General features: G+C 40.8%; 1 pseudogene; it reads left to right on the plus strand.

Annotated features, from left to right (window-relative positions):
* The first annotated feature begins 22,529 nt into the window (after window positions 1-22,529).
* LOC123484621 lies at window positions 22,530-22,701 on the plus strand (annotated as a pseudogene).

Consider the following 22,701-nt stretch of genomic DNA (forward strand, 5'->3'; position numbering starts at 1 on the left):
TGTCCTGCAGGAAGCTGTCATAATTACTGTGTAAGTCTATGGAAGGGGTGAGAACCATGAGGCTCATAGGTTTTGTATTGAAGTCAATGTACTCAGAGGAGGACGGAAGCTAGCTGTCATCCGGCTACACCATGGTGCTACCCTACAGAGTTCTGTTGAGGCTATTGTAGACCTTCATTGCAAAACAGTGTGTTTTAATCAATTATTTGGTGACATATAAATATATATTTATAGTTTTATCTAAAAAACAAAAACTTTTTTAATGATTCACTATTTTAGTTTTTTGAATGAAATTACCTGAGGAGGATGGCCTGTGTAGTGATGTGATTTGGATTGGACTGTGACTTTTTAAAATGTGTTTATTTTGTGTGATATAGTTTGTCCCCCTTTTCCTCAATGGACATTAATTTGTTTATCCAGGATACTAACCGAACAGTATCTGGCGGCAAAAACATTACGTGAAAGTCATTATACTAAATAATAAGAAGAAGAGGTAGTTAGTCCATCAGTCCAATAGATGTCGATGTTGCACTGTGGTAGTAGGGAACAGGAAGTTCCGGGTTGGCGCGCCCCATTGTTCAGAATAAAGAATGCGCCAGACATGTGCTGTAAAGACGACAACTTTGTGTCCGTTTCAAATATATTACTACAGGTATGTAATAGCACGTTTAAACTTTCTAATATCGAAAGAACATGTCATAACATGCTAGTTAACAAACACGTCAAGGTATTCTCCCATTTGGTAAAGTTATTATGTGTTCTTTTTGTGTCAAACCGAGTGAGTGAAAGAACGTGATAAAAACTATTTTACAAGTCACATAGCTAGAGATTTGGTATTTGTCTAAGTGAATGTAAATACTTTCGTCAATGTAATTTAATAAAGGATCAATTTGAGATTTCTGTGTTCGTTTGACATGTTATTGGTTTTGTGTAAAAAAAATTATAATCTTACGAGCTGTTAAAATGGCGTCGTCCATTCTGATGTTCGTTTAAAGTCCACGTAGAAGATAATGGCCCCTATCAGATATTTATGTAGTTGGTGCAGTATATTATTTTAATGTAGCAAATATACATTGTGTGGTCGGGGTTGTCCGAGCCCTGAATGCTGATTGGCTGAAAGCCGTGGTATATCAGACGTACACCACAGGTATGACAAAATATATATATATATTTACTGTTATACATATGTTGGTAACCAGTTTATAATAGCAATTAGGCGACTGAGGCATTGCATCGTGCCTAACAGCCCTTAGCCGTGGTATATTGACCATAACATACCTCCTCGGGCCTTATTGCATAAATATACATGAGTTCTATCTTGGAAAAGTATTTATTAGCTTACAATTGTACAATTTATGCTTCCTGCATATAACCACGAAGACGGCCGGAAAGGCCCTAAAGCAAGATCGTAAACGGTGAGCCTGCTGTAGCCTACAGTCCATGGTAAACTGGTGCGCACCAAGTTGTACTATACGTTTTAGTATTCGATTTGGAGAACCTCAAACCCAACTTTTAGAACAATATTACAGTATTATAAAAATGGATTTATGAGTTTGTAATTTGTGAATGTTTTCTGGGGGTGCTCTAAGTTACTATTATATGTGTTTAAAGCCTTGAGAAATAGCTGCTACATGCCCTTTAACAGACTTCAGTGCAGTAGCTCTCTAAATCCCTTCTCCGGATGTAGAGTTTTCAGACATTACATTTGTCCACATGTGTAAACTAATATTCCGATGCTCTGTTTTAACGTTGAGAAACGTCAATAATCATCGCTTTCACAAACGTATGCTAATATGCCCCTTAACTTTCACGTCAGCGAGAACTAATCTTTCAAATAAAGATACACTTATTGTAGCAGTTTTACACAGATCCGTACACTGTGTGTGCCTCCAGTTGACAAACTACACTTCCTCCCCAGTTAGCTGACACACAGGTATTGGGAGCACGCTAGATAGCTAATTAGCACAGGGCCTATGTCTTCCGTCTGTCTTCCGTAAACAAGTGCTGTAACATGGAGATAGGACCATGTGGGAACACTAACCCTATAAAGGTGTGTAGTAATTTAACCTTTTTGTGTTTTGAAAATTATATTTAGCTGATATGAATGTTTCCAAAAACATACCGCAAGCGATGCGTGTTAATGTTGAGGCTCTTAACAAAACTCCCCCAGTCAGAAGATACTATCGTCAAGAGGCACTAAAGCAGTTAGCGTCTATGAATGGGGTAGCAGTGCAGGTGCATGAGAGAGAGACAATTTCACGGTTGCACTACTGTTTTGAAGTTGAATGTAATGTTTATCAGTTTTCTACATGTGTAGCAATATTCAGACACATTCTGTTGTTTCTACCTTTATCTATAATTGTTACTATGGTGTGAACGGGAAATACAATTGGCAGTGGTGTAAAGTAACTAAGTAGTCCTGTGTGGCTCAGTTAGTAGAGCATGGCGCTTGCAACGCCAGGGTTGTGGGTTCGATTCCCACTGGGGACCAGTATGAAAAAATGTATGCACTCACTACTGTAAGTCACTCTGGATAAGAGCTTCTGCTAAATGACTGAAATGTAAAGTAAAAAAGGCTTTGAAGTACTACTGAAGTCGTTTTGGGGGATTTGTATTTTACTATTTATATTTATGATAACTTTTACTCCACTACATTCCTAAAGAAAAAGTTGTACTTTTTACTCCCATACATTTTCCCTGACACCCAAAAGTACTCGTTACATTTATAATGCTGAGGCAGGACAGCAATATGGTCCAATTCACTCACCTATCAATATCACGCATTGTCACCCCTACTGCCCCTGATCTGGCGGACTCAGTAAACACACATACTGCGTTTGTAAATGACGTTTGAGTGTTGGAGTGTGTCCCTGGCCGTCCGTGAATATTATTATTTTTGAGTGAAAAAATACAGTGAAGATAAGGTTATTAAGGAAAATAGCTCATAGTGCTGCCTAAAACAAACTGTAACCTTGTCCTAAATAGTTTTTGAGTCATTTATTCATTTCTGCAGTTGCTTTGTGTAATTTTTGTGCACTTGTCTATTGTGAATGAATGTTGTTTTGTCATTGTTTAGCTACCTGATCTGTTGAAATTAGGTAATTGAACAAGAAGAAATATAATATATTTTTTGAGGAAGAAAGTTCCAGAACTGTCAAGACTGTTGTCTGTTTCTCGTTATTACTACAGGCCGACTAGGATTAAGTCTGAGGCCTGTAACATCAACAGTGAGGACAAACCCAGCCTGCCTCTCTCCTTCCACACTGAGTCCAAACCTACAGTCACTGGGTCCTGATTGACAGTCGAGTCCAGTTTGCACCGAAGAGGTACCAGGAGATGGCATCAGTGAAGCTGGAAGACTGCAGTCAAACACTGGAGCTGAATGTCAACATTAAAGATGAAGAAAAGGAGGAGAAGATTGGGAAATCTGTTTCTCATGGTAAGAGCAGGTTCATTCCAACTTTCCACTGTGCATGAAAAGTTGCAGTACAACTGTTTCATGATGAACTGTTTCAATGGGAAGGTAGATGTTATTTCATGCTACTGAGACTTGCATGGATGATGCCAGTATAGTCTGTTTTGGAATGGGTGGCCAGTAATAAACTGGCCCTGAACATCTAAAACTAAGAGCACTGTATTTGGTACAAATCATTTCCTAAGTTCTAGACCTCAGCTGAATCTGGTAATGAATGGTGTGGTTGTTGAACAAGTTAAGGAGACTAAATTACTTGGCATTACCTTAGATTGTAAACTGTCATGGTCAAAACAATAGATTCAATGGTTATAAAGATGGGGGAGAGGTCTGTCCAGAATAGATGCTCTGCATTTTGACACCACACTCTAAAAAGCAAGTTCTACAGGTTCTAGATTTGTCTTATCTTGATTATTGTCCAGTCGTGTGGTTGAGTGCTATAAGGAAAGATCTAGTTAAGTTGATAAGTATGTAGGTTATTGTCACGAGAATTGTTATACGCAATGGTTGAAGTCAAACACTTCTTACATCTTTGAATAATTTCCGAGGTGTAAATCTCTAGTTTAAATAATTAAACAATGACCCAATTCTGCAATGGTCAGCCTTTATTCATTGAGAGCGCTCTGCCCTCTCAAGTTCAGAGTCCATCTTTTATACACACACATCAGAGGAAAGTCCCACCCCGCTTTAGGCGGGCTGTATTTTTCCACTGTACACATATACAGTGGGGAGAACAAGTATTTGATACACTGCCGATTTTGCAGGTTTTCCTACTTACAAAGCATGTAGAGGTCTGTAATTTTTATCATAGGGTACACTTCAACTGTGAGAGGCGGAATCTAAAACAGAAATCCAGAAAAATCACATTGTATGATTTTTTAAGTAATTAATTTGCATTTTATTGCATGACATAAGTATTTGATCACCTACCAACCAGTAAGAATTCCGGCTCTCACAGACCTGTTAGTTTTTCTTTAAGAAGCCCTCCTGTTCTCCACTCATTACCTGTATTAACTGCACCTGTTTGAACTCGTTACCTGTATAAAAGACACCTGTCCACACACTCAATCAAACAGACTCCAACCTCTCCACAATGGCCAAGACCAGAGAGCTGTGTATGGACATCGGGGATAAAATTGTAGACCTGCACAAGGCTGGGATGGGCTACAGGACAATAGGCAAGCAGCCTGGTGAGAAGGCAACAACTGTTGGCGCAATTATTAGAAAATGGAAGAAGTTCAAGATGACGGTCAATCATCCTCGGTCTGGGGCTCCATGCAAGTTCTCACCTCGTGGGGCATCAATGTTCATGAGGAAGGTGAGGGATCAGCCCAGAACTACACGGCAGGACCTGTTCAATGACCTGAAGAGAGCTGGGACCACAGTCTCAAAGAAACCCATTAGTAACACACTACGCCGTCATGGATTAAAATCCTGCAGCGCACGCAAGGTCCCCCTGCTCAAGCCAGCACATGTCCAGGCCCATCTGAAGTTTGCCAATGACCATCTGGATGATTCAGAGGAGGAATGGGAGAAGGTAATGTGGTCTGTTGAGACAAAAATAGAGCTTTTTGGTCTAAACTCCACTCGCCGTGTTTGGAAGAAGAAGAAGGATGAGTACAACCCCAAGAACACCATCCCAACCGTGAAGCATGGAGGTGGAAACATCAGTCTTTGGGGATGCTTTTCTGCAGGGGACAAGACGACTGCTCCGTATTGAGGGGAGGATGGATGGGGCCATGTATCGCGAGATCTTGGCCAACAACCTCCTTCCTTCAGTAAGAGCATTGAAGATGGGGTCGTGGCTGGGTCTTCAGCATAACAACGACCCGAAACACACAGCTAGGGCAACTAAGGAGTGGCTCCGGAGCATCTCAAGTGTCCTGGAGTGGCCTAGCCAGTCTCCAGACCTGAACCCAATAGAAAATATTTGGAGGGAGCTGAAAGTCCGTATTGCCCAGCGACAGCCCTGAAACCTGAAGGATCTGGAGAAGGTCTGTATGGAGGAGTGGGCCAAAATCCCTGCTGCAGTGTGTGCAAACCTGGTCAAGACCTACAGGAAACGTATGATTCTGTAATTGCAAACAAAAGTTTCTGTAGCAAATATTGTGTTCTGCTTTTCTGATGTATCAAATACTTATGTCATGCAACAAAATGCAAATTAATTACTTAAAAATCATACAATGTGATTTTCTGGATTTTACCTATGATAAAAATTACAGACCTCTACATGCTTTGTAAGTAGGGAAAACCTGCAAAATCGGCAGTGTATCAAATACTTGTTCTCCCCACTGTATATAACCTACATATATATATATATATATATATATATATATATATACAGTGGGGGAAAAAAGTATTTAGTCAGCCACCAATTGTGCAAGTTCTCCCCACTTAAAAAGATGAGAGAGGCCTGTAATTTTCATCATAGGTACAAGTCAACTAGGATAGACAAAATTAGGAAAAAATTCCAGAAAATCACATTGTAGGATTTTTTAATGAATTGATTTGCAAATTATGGTGGAAAATAAGTATTTGGTCAATAACAAAAGTTTCTCAATACTTTGTTATATACCCTTTGTTGGCAATGACACAGGTCAAATGTTTTCTGTAAGTCTTCACAAGGTTGTCGCACACTGTTGCTGGTATTTTGGCCCATTCCTCCATGCAGATCTCCTCTAGAGCAGTGATGTTTTGGGGCTGTCGCTGGGCAACACAGACTTTCAACTCCCCTCCAAGATTTTCTATGGGGTTGAGATCTGGAGACTGGCTAGGCCACTCCAGGACATTGAAATGCTTCGTACGAAGCCACTCCTTCGTTGCCCGGGCGGTGTGTTTGGGATCATTGTCATGCTGAAAGACCCAGCCACGTTTCATCTTCAATGCCCTTGCTGATGGAAGGAGGTTTTCACTCAAAATCTCACGATACATGGCCCCATTCATTCTTTCCTTTACACGGATCAGTCGTCCTGGTCCCTTTGCAGAAAAACAGCCCCAAGGCATGATGTTTCCACCCCCATGCTTCACAGTAGGTATGGTGTTCTTTGGATGCAACTCAGCATTCTTTGTCCTCCAAACACGACGAGTTGAGTTTTTACCAAAAAGTTCTATTTTGGTTTCATAGACATTCTCCCAATCCTCTTCTGGATCATCCAAATGCACTCTAGCAAACTTCAGACGGGCCTGGACATGTACTGGCTTAAGCAGGGGGACACGTCTGGCACTGCAGGATTTGAGTCCCTGGCGGCGTAGTGTGTTACTGATGGTAGGCTTTGTTACTTTGGTCCCAGCTCTCTGCAGGTCATTCACTAGGTCCCCCCGTGTGGTTCTGGGATTTTTGCTCACCGTTCTTGTGATCATTTTGACCCCACGGGGGTGAGATCTTGCATGGAGCCCCAGATCGAGGGAGATTATCAGTGGTCTTGTATGTCTTCCATTTTCTAATAATTGCTCCCACAGTTGATTTTGTCAAACCAAGCTGCCTTACTCTATTGCAGATTCAGTCTTCCCAGTCTGGTGCAGGTCTACAATTTTGTTTCTGGTGTCCTTTGACAGCTCTTTGGTCTTGGCCATAGTGTAGTTTGGAGTGTGACTGTTTGAGGTTGTGGACAGGTGTCTTTTATACTGATAACAAGTTCAAACAGGTGCCATTAATACAGGTAATGAGTGGAGGACAGAGGAGCCTCTTAAAGAAGTTGTTACAGGTCTGTGAGAGACAGAAATCTTGCTTGTTTGTAGGTGACCAAATACTTATTTTCCACCATAATTTGCAAATAAATTCATTAAAAATCCTACAATGTGATTCTCTGGATTTTTTTTTCTCAATTTGTCTGTCATAGTTGATGTGTACCTATGATGAAAATTACAGGCCTCTCTCTCATCTTTTTTAAGTGGGAGAACTTGCACAATTGGCGGCTGACTAAATACTTTTTTCCCCCACTGTATTTTCTGTTGTATTTTTTGACTTTATGTTTTTTTTACCCCATATGTAACTCTGTGTTGTTGTTTTTATCGCACTGCTTTGCTTTATCTTGGCCAGGTCGCAGTTGTAAATGAGAACTTGTTCTCAACTGGCTTACCTGGTTAAATAAAGGTAAAATAAAATAAAATCACTGACAAGATCCTCCCGTGTAGTTCTGGGCTGATTCCTCACCGTTCTCATGATCATTGCAACTCCACAAGGTGAGATCTTTGCATGGAGCCCCAGGCCAAGGGAGATTGACAGGTCTTTTGTGTTTCTTCCATTTGCAAATAATTGAACTGTTGTCACCCTCTCACCAAGCTGCTTGACGATGGTCTTGTAGCCCATTCCAGCCTTGTGCAGGTCTACAATCTTGTCCCTGACATCCTTGGAGAGCTCTTTGGTCTTGGCCATGGTGGAGAGTTTGGAATCGGATTGATTGATTGCTTCTGTGGACAAGTGTCTTTTATACAGGTAACAAACTGAGATTAGGAGCACTCCTCACTTTGAGTGTGCTCTAATCTCAGCTCGTTACCTGTATAAAAGACACCTGGGAGCCAGAAATCTTTCTGATTGAGGGGTCAAATTCTTACTTCCCCTCATTAAAATGCAAATCAATTTATAACATTTTTGACATGCAATTTTTCTGTCTCTCACTGTTCAAATAAACCTACCATTAAAATTATAGACTGATCATTTCTTTGTCAGTGGGCAAACATACAGAATCAGCAGGGGATCAAATACTTTTTTCCCTCACTGTATATATTATATATATTTGTGAAAAATATATATTTGGGGGATTGGAAGTGATGCAGACAATTACATTGATGGAAGTTACAATCTATCTGCAACATTAAAGCTGATCTACCCCCCCATAAAATATCAAAAATTGTATAAAAATACCTATTTAAGCTGCAGCTGGCCCAGAACAGAGCGGCACATCTTGCTCTTCATTGTAATCAGAGGGCTAATATAAATACTATGCATGCCAGTCTCTCTTGGCTAAGAGTTGAGGAGAGACTGACTGCATCACTTTTCTTTATGTAAGAAACATTGTGTTAAATCCCAAATTGTTTGCATAGTCAATTTCACACACACACTTACCCCACCAGACATGCCACCAGGGGTCTTTTTCACAGTCCCTAAATCCAGAACAAATTCAAGAAAGTGTACAGTATTATATAGAGCTGCTTTTACATGGAACTCCATTCCATCTCATATTGCTCAAATAAACAGCAAACCTGCTTTCAAAAACAGATAAAGCAACACCTCACGGCACAACTGCCTCTCCCCTATTTGACCTAGATTGTTTTTGTATGTATTGACATGTAGGCTCGTGTGCCTTTTTAAAATGTTTTTATGTAGTTCTGTCCTTGAGCTGTTCTTGTTTATAATTTTTGTATTATGTCATGTTTCATGTTTTGTGTGGACCCCAGGAAGAGTAGCTGATGCTTTTGCAACAGCTTATTGGGATCCTAATAAAATACCAAAGAACCAAAATAGCACAAATACCAGTATTGCCAGCATGTGTTTTATTAACTGAGCTATCTGGAGTGATCAGGAGAGTAGACTAAAGAAGTGAAGTAGACAAACTGCCAGTAATTAGAACTTCTCTGAAATGAGTCTTGTAGTTACTAGGCTTGGGCGGTATACTGGATAGGAGGTTATTTGGAAAAAAGCCACTGGATGGGTTTTCAGTACAGTTGAAACTATTTCTTTGAAGTATTTTTTTATTCATTTGAATATTTGTAGCTACTTTTTAAGTAAATACCTGCAGTCAACTTGTGCAATACGTTATGAGATAAAGAACATTACGTCACATTATTATGTAGCTTACGGTAGTCCCCAGTCAACGAGAAGAGAGCGGAGCCTTGTGAGTCACTCTCTGTCATGCAGCATGCACCAGGTGATCTAATTACAGTATGGAATTCACAACTAAATGTTTGCCAGCTAGATATCTTATAACTATTAAGGTAACAGTCTACATTGTGCGAAATGCTCTGCAGTTTCCCATTTGTTTTGCTAATTTAGTAGTTAGTTAGCTATCTAGCTAAGTGGATAGCTTCTTCCAAAATCAAGCATTCGCAGTAACAACCGAAATCCCCTCCTGGATCAAGAGCCTTGCTAACAGCAGAGAATTCCCTCCTGGATCAAGAGCCTTGCTAACAGCAGAGAATTCCCTGATCAAGAGCCTTGCTGGATAATATTAGTTTGTGCGTGCAGCAAACTGTAGAGAAGCTTTTGAGTTACTTGTATAGTTGAGGTCAGAAACTGTACAAAATGTTAGCAATGCACTCGTTAGCATTTAGTTAGTGTTCTCTATGATGATTCCTTAATACTAGTTAGCATTTTGTTAGCATTCTGCTTAGTGACGTTTGGGCTTTGAATATTAGTACTATTTAAATAAAGACCTGTAGTCAACTTGTGCACTAGGTAATAGATAAAGCACACGCGTACATAATTTTGCCCGTTAGATTATTTTTTTTGTTATGAACCTTTTTCATTATTAAGCATTCTGTTAGGTTCTGAACAAACAGAGTAAAAACTCAAACGACGTCTAGGAAAAGCTCAAACTAAGTTTATTCACCCACAGGGTCAAACAGCTGCAAAGACAAAGCATGATTACATAAGCACAATGTTTATAACCTCCAACTAGGCGGGGTCAACTCCTTCCACATCTAGACAGCCAATACATCTCTGATGCTAGTCAGAAACTTAATTGGTTCTCTCACTGGTGTAGTCATGGCCCTGCCTGATGCTAGAACACTTCGTGGGCGTGGAAAGTGTATGCATGTGAGATAGGACTGTAGTAGGAGGGTCGTTGTGGTGGGCCCCTCTGGCCCCTCCCAGAGGTTTCTTCTCACTTCATCTGTTGGACATGACCTCGACCCGGATTCCTTGCTCCTCCCTAGTTCCGCAACTGGCCTGCCTTATCAGGAACTGAAACTAGACTGTTGCCCTTTGCCTCCCTCCTTAGGAACAGAAGATGAATTCTGCACTTCCCCTTGTCTCCTCAAAATGATTAAATTGTTTTTTTGCCCTCGTCAATCTACACTACCCCATAATGACAACACAAAAAACAGGTTTTTAGACATTTAGCTAAATTATAAAAAAATAAAAAATGGATTCAGTACTTTGTTGAAGCATCTTTGGCAGCGATTATAGAGTATTTTGTGGTATGACGCTACATGCTTGACACATCTGTATTTGGAGAGTTTCTCCCATTCTTGTCTGCAGATCCTCTCAAGCTCTGTCAGGTTGGATGGGGAGCGCTGCTGCACAGCTATTTTCAGGTTTCTCAGAGATGTTCGATCGGGTTCAAGTCCGGGCTCTGGCTGGGCTGCTCAAGAACATTGAGACTTGTCCCAAGCCACTCCTGCGTTGTCTTGGCTGTGTGCTTAGGGTCGTTGTCCTGTTGGAAGGTGAACCTTCGTCCCAGTCTGAGGTCCTGAGCGCTCGGGAGCAGGTTTTCATCAAGGATGTCTCTCTGTACTTTGCTCAGCTCATCTTTTCCTTGATCCTGACTAGTCTCCCAGTCCCTGACGCTGAAAACATCCCGACAGCATGATGCTGCCATCACCATGCTTCACCGTAGGGATGGTGCCAGGTTTCCTCCAGACATGGCGCTTGGCATTCAGGCCAAAGAGTTCAATCTTGGTTTCATCCAACCAGAGAATCTTGTTTCTCATGGTCTGAGAGTCTTTAGGTGCCTTTTGGCAAACTCCAAGTGGGCTGTCATGTGCCTTTTACTGAAGATTGGCTTCCATCTGGCCACTCTACCATAAAGGCTTGATTGCTGGAGTACTGCAGAGATGGTTGACCTTCTGGAAGGTTCTCCCATCTCCAGAGGAACTCTAGAGCTCTGTTAGTGACAATCGTGTTCTTGGTCACATCCCTGACCAAGGCCCTTCTCCCCGATTGCTCAGTTTGGCCGGGCGGCCGCTCTAGGGAAGAGTCTTGGGGTTCCAAACTTCTTCCATTTAAGAATGATGGAGGCCACTGTGTTCTTGGGGACCTTCAATGCTGCAGACGTTTTTTGGTACCCTTGCCCAGATCTGTGCCGCGACACAATCCTGTCTCGGGGCTCTACAGACAACTCCTTCGACCTCATGGCTTGGTTTTTACTCTGACATGCTCTGTCAACTGTGGGACCTTATATAAACAGGTGTGTGCCTTACCAAATCATGTCCAATCAATTGAATTTACCAAGGATTGGCTACAATCAAGTTGTAGAAACATCTCAAGGATGATGAATGGAAACAGGTTGCACCTGGGCTCAATTTCGAGTCATAGCAAATGTTCTGAATACTTATGTAAATAGGGTAGTTCTGTTTTTTATTTTTAACATATTAGCAACATAAAAAAAAAAAAAACTGTTTTGGCTTTGTCATTATGGGGTATTGTGTGTAGATTGCTGAGGATTATTAGTTTTTTTATCCATTTTAGAATAAGGCTGCAACGTAACAAAATGTGGAAAAAGTCAAGGGGGTCTGAATACTTTCTGAATGCACTTGTTAGCAGTTGATGTTATTCTTCAATAACACAGACCCCAAAGCAAATTAGGGGGAGAAAAATATATTTATTCAAAAAAGAACCAATCATTGTTATGCTGGAAAGTAGATTGTAGATGTTTATTCTTCCCTGTCCTCAGTGTTTTCTCCACCGAACAAAGAGACAGGATGTAGTTTATACCCAAGCCTTGCCTGTGGTTGACCAATTAGAATTCATTGCAATAAAATTGGGCTAATAGCCAAATACCAAGTATCCCATTTCAGGCTCAATGTATAGACCATTTGGACCAATGTGAACTTGCCACATGTAGCTATGAGTCCCAGACTCGAACCCCTTACATAGATACTAAACAGATGTTGAACTGAAAAACAACTGTTTCCATTGATCGTTAATTCCCTGTGTTGTATATTTATCTTGGAATACTCTTGCACACTGTAATATAGGCTACTGTATCAATCATTCATTTGTTAATGTCATCACACAGCATGCAAGCCATTGAAATGCAATCAAGCATTTTTGGTTTCAAAATAACAAAGCAACTCTTGATTCATTAGCGTAAACAATAAATAAACCGTTCCATTTCGGAAATTGCATTCACGAATCAATGCAACTGTTTTTAGTCTTTGCTGTAATAAAGGCTTAACAATAAAACGTTACAACAGACTCTCTGGTACGCTTATCATTTATTTTGTATTTAGTTTGCTTCAACCTGTCAGACAAGCTCAGTGCATATGGTGGATTTGATTACCTGAATGTGCGTATATACTTCAGCTTTTGTATTTGATTTGATTAAAACACACCATTCACCCTCTGAATGGCACACATACACAATCCATGTCTCAATTGTCTCAAGGCTTAAAAGTCCTTCATTAATCTGTCTCCTCCTTCGACACTGATCTGAAGTGGATTTAACAAGTGCCATCCATGAGGGATCATAGCTCTCACCTGGTCATTCTATGTCATGGAAAGAGTTCATAATGTTTTGTACACTCAGTGCATATCACACCAATTGACTTTTTAAAATGCTGTTCACACAGGTGACATTGAGACACCCTCTACATCCAGAGAGCAACAGCTGGAAGATCGCAGAGCTAAGAGGTCTCACCACTGCCCACATTGTGAGGAGATTTTCCCAATTCTACCAAAGCTAAAAATACACCTAAAAATACACACAGGAGAGAATCTGTATTCCTGCACTGACTGTGGGAAGAGCTTCACAACATCACAGGCTCTGACAGTTCATCAGAGAGTGCACACAGGAGAGAAGCCTTACTCCTGCTCTGACTGTGGGACGAGTTTCTCTCGTATGGACCACTTAAAAATTCATAAACGTATACATACAGGAGAGAAGCCTTACTCCTGCTCTGACTGTGGGGCAAGTTTCTCTCAACTGGGCACCTTAAAACAACATGAACGTATACATACAGGAGAAAAGCCTTACTCCTGCTCTGACTGTGTGAAATGCTTCAGAACATCACAGGCTCTGACAGTTCATCAGAGAACACACACAGGAGAGAAGCCTTACTCCTGCTCTGACTGTGGGAAGGGTTTCTCTCGACTGGGCCACTTAGAAAAACATGAACGTATACATACAGGAGAGAAGCCTTACTCCTGCTCTGACTGTGTGAAATGCTTCAGAACATCAACTAAGCTAACAGTTCATCAGAGAACACACACAGGAGAGAAGCCTTACTCCTGCTCTGACTGTGGGGCACGTTTCTCTCAACTGGGCAGCTTAAAACAACATAAACGTATACACACAGGAGAGAAGCCTTACTCCTGCTCTGACTGTGTGAAATGCTTCACAACATCAACTGAGCTTAAAATACATCAGAGAACGCACACAGAAGAGAAGCCTTACTCCTGCTCTGAATGTGGGAAGAGTTTCTCTCGACTGGGCAACTTAAAAACACATGAACGTATACACACAGTAGAGAAGTCTTACTCCTGCTTTGCCTGTGGTAAGAGCTTCACAACAGCAGGGGCTCTGACAATTCATCAGAGAGTGCACACAGGAGAGAAGCCTTACTCCTGCTCTGACTGTGGAATATGCTTCACAACATCATATCAGCTAAAACTTCATCAGAGGACACACACAGGGGAGAAGCCTTACTCCTGCTCTGAATGTTTGAAGAGTTTCTCTCAACTGGGCCACTTAAAACAACATGAACATATACACACAGGAGAGAAGCCTTACTCCTGCTCTGACTGTGTGAAATGCTTCACAACATCAACTGAGCTAAAGGTTCATCAGAGAACACACACAGGGGAGAAGCCTTACTCCTGCTCTGAATGTGGGAAGAGTTTCCCTCAAATGGGCCACTTAAAAAAACATGAACGTATACATACAGGAGAAAAGCCTTACTCCTGCTCTGACTGTGTAAAATGTTTCACAACATCATATCAGCTAAAAGTTCATCAGAGAAAACACACAGGATAGAAGCCGTTTTCCTGCTCTGACTGTGGAAAGATTTTCTTTTAATTGGGCCATTTAAAAGACACCAAGGTAAACAAAGGAGAGATGTCTTACCACTGATCTGACTGTAGAAAATGTTTTAAAACAACAGCTGAGCTAAAAGGTAATCAGAGAACACACACAGGAGAGAATCCTTACTTCTGTTCTTAATATGGCAAGAGTTTCTCCCGATTGGCAACGTAAAAACACACCAACGGTTACACACTGGAGAGAAGACTTACAGTGGGGAAAAGTATTTAGTCAGCCACCAATTGTGCAAGTTCTCCCACTTAAAAATATGAGAGAGGCCTGTCATTTTCATCATAGGTACACGTCAACTATGACAGACAAATTGAGAAAAAGAAATCCAGAAAATCACATTGTAGGATTTTTAATGAATTTATTTGCAAATTATGGTGGAAAATAAGTATTTGGTCACCTACAAACAAGCAAGATGTCTGGCTCTCACAGACCTGTAACAACTTCTTTAAGAGGCTCCTCTGTCCTCCACTCGTTACCTGTATTAATGGCACCTGTTTGAACTTGTTATCAGTATAAAAGACACCTGTCCACAACCTCAAACAGTCACACTCCAAACTCCACTATGGCCAAGACCAAAGAGCTGTCAAAGGACACCAGAAACAAAATTGTAGACCTGCACCAGGCTGGGAAGACATCATCTGCAATAGGTAAGCAGCTTGGTTTGAAGAAATCAACTGTGGGAGCAATTATTAGGAAATGGAAGACATACAAGACCACTGATAATCTCCCTTGATCTGGGGCTCCACGCAAGATCTCACCCCATGGGGTCAAAATGATCACAAGAACGGTGAGCAAAAATCCCAGAACCACACCGGGGGACCTAGTGAATGACCTGTAGAGAGCTGGGACCAAAGTAACAAAGCCTACCATCAGTAACACACTACGCGCCAGGGACTCAAATCCTGCATTGCCAGACGTGTCCCCTGCTTAAGCCAGTACATGTCCAGGCCCGTCTGAAGTTTGCTAGAGTGCATTTGGATGATCCAGAAGAGGATTGGGAGAATGTCATATGGTCAGATGAAACCAAAATATAACTTTTTGATAAAAACTCAACTCGGTCGTGTTTGGAGGACAAAGAATGCTGAGTTGCATCCAAAGAACACCATACCTACTGTGAAGCATGGGGTGGAAACATCATGCTTTGGGGCTGTTTTTCTGCAAAGGGACCAGGACGACTGATCCGTGTAAAGGAAAGAATGAATGGGGCCATGTATCGTGAGATTTTGAGTGAAAACCTCCTTCCATCAGCAAGGGCATTGAAGATGAAACGTGGCTGGGTCTTTCAGCATGACAATGATCCCAAACACACAGCCCCGGCAACGAAGGAGTGGCTTCGTAAGAAGCATTTCAAGGTCCTGGAGTGGCCTAGCCAGTCTCCAGATCTCAACCCCATAGAAAATCTTTGGAGGGAGTTGAAAGTCTGTGTTGCCCAGCGACAGCCCCAAAACATCACTGCTCTAGAGGAGATCTGCATGGAGGAATGGGCCAAAATACCAGCAACAGTGTGTGAAAACCTTGTGAAGACTTACAGAAAACGTTTGACCTGTGTCATTGCCAACAAAGGGTATTATAACAAAGTATTGAGAAACTTTTGTTATTGACCAAATACTTATTTTCCACCATAATTTGCAAATAAATTCATTAAATATCCTACAATGTGATTTTCTGGATTTTATTTTCTCATTTTGTCTGTCATAGTTGATGTGTACCTATGATGAAAATGACAGGCCTCTCATCTTTTTAAGTGGGAGAACTTGCACAATTGGTGGCTGACTAAATACTTTTTTTCCCCACTGTATTACTGCACTGACTGTGAGACGAGATTCTACAGATTGGGCAATTTAAAAAGACACCAACGTATACATAAGAAGTGGTAGTGGATTGGATCAAATGAAGAAAGCATAGAACACTCTATTGTAATCCTATTGTTTCTCACTGTGAGAGAACTGTGCAGAGGAAAGGGAGTGTTGTATAATGTTGGCATCTATTTACTTTACTGATCAGTGTTCACCTTGTCAGTTTTGCTGTACCAGGGTATGGAGGAAACCATGAGTACATGCATCCATGCCGTGTGTCAGCATTGCAGGCTGGTGGTGGTGGTGTGGGGTGGGATTTCATGGCACACATTGGGCCCCTTGATATATGTGGTGCAACATTTGAATGCCACAGGATATCTAAACATAATTGCCAATCAGGTGCATCCCTTCATGGCAATAGTTATCCATCTGCAAATAGATTTTTTTCAGCAGGATTATGCCCCATGCCACAAGGCTTGTCCAGGATTGGTTCCACGAACATGACAGTGAATTCAGCTTACTGCAGTGGCCTTCCGAGGCACCAGATCTCCATCCAATTGTGCATCGGATGGAACAAGCTATTCGGAGTAGAGATCCACTCCCAGCCAACCTGACACAACTGTGGGAAGCATTGCAGTCAACATGGGCCAGCATCCCTGTGGAACGCTCTACAAACCTTGGAGAGTCCATGCCCTGACGAATTGAGGCTGTTCTGAGGACAAAGGGGGATGCAACTCAATATTAGGAAGGTGTTCCTAATGTTTTGTACACTCAGTGACTTTGGAAAGTATTCAGTCTCCTCGACTTCTTCCACATTTTGTTAGGTTGTTAGGTTAAAACATTTTCCTCATCAATCTACACACAACAGCCCTTTTTAGAATTTTTAGCAAATGTATTCAAAATAAAAACCTGAAATACCTTATTTACATAAGTATTCAGACCCTTTGCTATGAGACTTGAAATTAAGCTCCGGTGCATCCTGTTTCCATTAAGGAAACATCCTTGTGATGTTTCAACAACTTTATTGGAGTCCACTTGTGTTAAATTCAATTGATTGGACATGATTTGGAAAGGCACACACCTGTCTATATAAGGTCCCACAGTTGACAGTGCATGTCAGAGCATGGTGGTGGCAGCATCATGCTGTAGGGATGTTTTTCAGTGGCAGTGACTGGGAGACAAGTCAGGATCAAGGGAAAGATAAACGGAGCAAAGTTCATAGAGATCCCTGATGAAAACCTGCTCCAGAGTGCTCAGGACCTCAGACTGGGGCTAAGGTTCACCTTCCAACAGGACAACGACCCTAAGCACACAGCCAAGACAACACAGGAGTGGTCCAGCAGAGCCCGGACTTGAACCCGATCGAACATCTCTGGAGATACCAGAAAATAGCTGTGCAGCGACGCTCCCCATCCAACTTGACAGAGCTTGAGAGGATCTGCAGAGAAGAATGGGAGAAACTCCCCAAATACAGGTGTGTCAAGCTTGTAGCGTCGTACCCAAGAAGACTCAAGGCTGTAATCGCTGCTAAAGGCGCTTCAACAAAGTACTGAGTAAAGGGTCTGAATACTTATGTAAATGTGATATTTAAAGGTTTTTTTTTCTATTTGCAAAAAATACTGTTTTTTCGTTGTCATTATGGGGTATTGTGTGTAGATTGATGAGGGAAAAAACGATGTAATCAATTTTAGAATAAGGCTGTAACGTAACAAAATGTGGAAAAAGTCAAGGGATTTGAATACTTTAGGAATGCACTGTATATCAGATAAAGATGGTGTGATGATCAGTTTTCAGCATTAGTTTGGGTGGATTATTTTATATTACTAAACAACTTTTGTTTAATGATAAACAGGCTATGAATTGACTACTTGTGTTAATTAAATTGTCTTTTAAAACTAGATTCATTATTTTAGTCATTGATTATGAATTTATTTGGATGACTTTATTGAAGTTAATTGATCTGGTGGCAGGTAGCCTAGCGGTTAAGAGTGTTGGGTCAGTAACTGAACGGTCGCTGGTTTGAATCCCGAGCCAACTAGGTGAAAAATCTGTCGTTGTGCCCTTGATCAAGGCAATTAACCCTAATTGGTCCTGTAAGTTGCTCTGGATAAGAGCATCTGCTAAATGACAAAAATGTAATGAAAAATAATGTTTTGTACATTAATTTGTTCTGGGCAACATCTTCTTGTGTATAATTAAATGAAACAAACTGTTTTAAATAGAATAGTTAGTGTCTATATATGAACCAAATTTGATCCCATTTACATTCTCCCAAACAAATGGCCTATACTGTATATACAAGACACAACATTACCTCTTTGTTTACCCTGGCCAGAGGGACAGGGCCATAGTAGGCTAGACTATGTAGCTGATGTTGTTAGTAGGACAACAAAGAGACAGCATTGGCACTCCGATGTGAAGGACAGCTCTTACAAAAATGCACCATGGTAGAAAAATGAACAACAACATTCCATTGTACTATGATGTGTTTTGGGTCACTACCAAGGCAGGAAAATACTATGGCACTGGTGAAAATACCATGGCATTTTCCTGCCACTGTAGTGACCCAATAAACATGATAGTACCGTGGTATCTTTTTTCATTGTAATACCATGTCAGGGAAATACCATGGTAGCTGCACCAGTACCATGGTATTTTCCCCTGACATGGTAATGAACAAAAAACACAGATTTTTGTAAAAAATGATACTAGGCCAAGAAACATGGAGAGAAGAAACTGCCAGATGTGTCGTAATAGGACACACATTTGATATGGAACATTGGATACATTCAGCAGGGTGGGAAAAAACACAGTCAAACACGTTTTAAATTTATTGTCGGAAGGGCTGTGGTCACCATTCATGTAATACATTAAATATATACATCAGACGGTATTGGGGAGCTATTTCATAGGGTGTTCACAGGTACATTATTTTCCCATTTCAATCTTATACCAACCGGATTGAATTTACAATATAGGGGGGGTTTGTAACTAGGTTAACTTTTGAAACTTAAGTATATTTAAAAACAAATACTTTTAGACTTTTACTCAAGTAGTATTTCACTGGGTGACTTTCACTTTTACTTAAGTAATTTTCTATTAAGGTATCTTTACTTTTACTCAAGTATGACTATTGGGTACTTTTTCCACCCCTGCCTACCTGTTCTATTAAAATATATTCATCATATTTCTCCAATGCCAAACCAGTGTGTCTTGTTTGCATCGAAAATGCGGCTGTTTATGAATCTAAGCATGGTACTTTCAGAAGTAGATTTTCCACCCAAGACCTGAGGCCGAAGTCCGACGCAGAAAGGAAGGTAGGCCTAAGGAGTGAACACCCTGTGTGTTTTACAGTGGAGATTTTAGCATGTACATATTTTATTATTATTATTATTTAACCTTTATTTAACTAGGCAGACTAGCTAAAATTCTGTGACAAATGGTTTTAGTAGTCCGACATTGTCACTAATCTGGATTTAGACTGTCTGCTACTTCAGGTCTAAATAGGGGTATAATCTATACCTTGTGACAATGTAGGACTACTGAAACCATTGTAAGACAGACTTTTTGTTAGCCTTTAAGGCGTCAGCATGCTTCCCAGCCGAAACAGTTCGGAAGCGTTTGTGCATATATTATGACAACATTTTGTTTTCGTTTTGGACTTTTGGTAAGGTTTTTTTCAGCTGTTCTGGCACACAACATTTTTTCCTCGAGTCAAGCCGAAGTCTGTAGCTGAAGGGGAGGGGGTGATTGGTCAACAGTAGGTATTCTTCAATAAAGTATTTGTCCTTAAATGAGAGACGAGTCTTTTTCATGCAGATTTTTTCATTGAGAAATCCTGCAACAAACATCTTAGTTAAATGTAAAATTGCACCACTAAGATCTCTTCGGCAAAAACATCAACATTAATGACGGATTTCTTGAGTTTTCTGACTATTTTGAGGAAGTGGTTATAGACCCTTTTCCAGTACATGACACACTGACGTCACAAACAGACCGTGACTATAGGACCTAGGCCTTCAGAGGGACCAAAAATCTAACAATAAGTTGAATAATATAATAATGCCATTTAGCAGACGCTTTTATCCAAAGCGACTTACAGTCATGCGTGCATTCATATTTTTTTGTATGGGTGGTCCCGGGGATCGAACCCACTACCTTGGCGTTACAAGCGCCGTGCTCTACCAGCTGAGCTACAGAGGACCACATAAAAATAACAGAAAACATAGCATCACTTAATACGCCAGACATTATATATTCTGTAGTCGGACCGTTCTAGTGAAGGAGGAGCAATGCTTTTTGATGACATTATGAATGAATCAAACAGGTCGCGCTTCGGGCTGCCGCGCACACAGACAGAACCCGCATGGACACAACATGACAAATAGAATTTTGAAGATGGCGCCGACAGATATGGCAGCTCTGCTTCTAGCTCCTAAGCAACTTTGCAGTTTTTTTTTTGTTATTTCTTACATTATTTGGCCTGAATTTTTTGTGTGTTATGACATACAGCTGGAAATAACTTTTGGATATCAGAGCGGCAGTAACTCACCTGCCATCACTAGCAGGCTTCCACCCGGTTACGCAACCCTGCAGCTTAGAGGCTACTGCCCTACATATATAGACTTGGAATCACTGGCCACTTTAATAATGAAACACTAGTCACTTTAATAATGTTTACATATTTTTGCTTTACTCATCTCATATGTATATACTGTATTCTATTCTACTGTATTTTAGTTTATGCCACACCGACCTTGCTCATCCTAATATTTATATATTTCTTCAATCCATTCTTTTACTTTTAGATTTCAGTGTATTGTGTGTATTGTTGTGAATTCTTAGATACTACTGCACTGTTGGCGCTAGAAACACAAGCGTTTCGCTACAACCGCAATAGCATCTGCTAAATATGTATATGTGACCAATACAATTTGATTTGTTTTGAACATAATGCACTGTTTACACAGCTTATGGTAGCCAGCACCACTATCACACTATCACCAATAGAGACAACAACAGTGTCACATCAGATGTGAAAGGCTTGTGGTGCTGAAAGGACAGCAACCGTAATACCTGTGCACTCCATGGCGCTGAAGGAGAGCCAGTTTTGGTCAAACATAGAGACAGGGCTGATAGCCAGGAGACAGCAGTCTCACACAGCATCAAATAATGTTAGAGAATAAGCCGCCCATTCACTCCAGTAGGCCCCATGAAGTCAGAACAATACAATAGCACAACCATTTCATTTCCAAAATGAAATTAACAAACCAGCTATTACTTCCCATTGCAAATATATTTTATCACGTTCATCACACTAACTGGTGATACAAAGTTTAAATGCAACAATGTTTTACAGTCATTGTAAGTGAGGACCTGGTGGACCTATTGGGAAACCACACAATCATTTGGCCTTTTTTTGGGGCTTGGGCTCATTAAATGTTGTTAATGTAGGGCTCATAAAATGCATTTAATATATGTCTGATCAGGCTCAGGTAGCATCAGGTTTGTATTTTCATGCTGATCAAAGCTCTAATTAAATCCAGACATTTATAAGTGTTTTATAATGCTTTTGAATGACACTTCCGGTTTTGGCGGAAAATACCGGGTTACCCGGGAGAAGAGTGATTTATTCTCGGGATGGAACATTTGTAAAACACCGGGGAAATATTAAACCCTATTGGCATACCAGTTGATTCACAAGACACCAACTAAGTAACTTACATATACGGTATTATTAATAAAGACAGGCTATTTTTATTGTTCATATTATTTGCGTTGATGATGTATTGAAGTCAAGTGGTTCAACATTCAAATGTAGTTGGATGGACCACACAGGACTGCTTGGAAAACGCGACGGTCGGTGGAACACTTGCGCCACCAAGTGGACAATTGCTTCAGTTCCCTTGTGGCATCAACGCTACTAGAGATATGTGATATAAGATCAAATGTTATGTCAATATTATTATCTCTAAATTGATTCCCCCCACCCGTATTTCATATATTATTATTCCGATTTAGCTGTTAATCTGGATTTAATTTATAAACACTTTCTGTCATTTCCGATTGGAGGTCAGATGACCACGTGACTTCCGATCCTACCAATTTGTTACTTTGTAACAGTCAAAAGTGGTTATTCCCAACGTTGATCAACTCCCAATCTATGACACGATTTTCTTTAAATCATTATCTTTGATATTTGGCGGACAGTTTACAGAGCTACGTTTTGTGTAAACGTCATCGAATATGACGTGCCCGAGAACGGGACCTTCCTCCCGAAAGCATTGCGGTATCGCTTCTCGGCCTTTTGGCTAAGATCAAGTGTAGTATCTTACTGGGCTTGATTTTGAGAAGCGATCGGAAAATTGTGCTTTTGTTAAAAATTGTTTTTTCTGTTTCACTATTGTTTTTTGTCCTGGTAGGTGGTGGTTTGGTGGTGGACTACAGGTGCACCAGCATCTGT

Source organism: Coregonus clupeaformis, unplaced genomic scaffold (genome assembly GCF_020615455.1).
Source record: "Coregonus clupeaformis isolate EN_2021a unplaced genomic scaffold, ASM2061545v1 scaf0375, whole genome shotgun sequence".
In the NCBI taxonomy this organism is placed as follows: domain Eukaryota; kingdom Metazoa; phylum Chordata; class Actinopteri; order Salmoniformes; family Salmonidae; genus Coregonus; species Coregonus clupeaformis.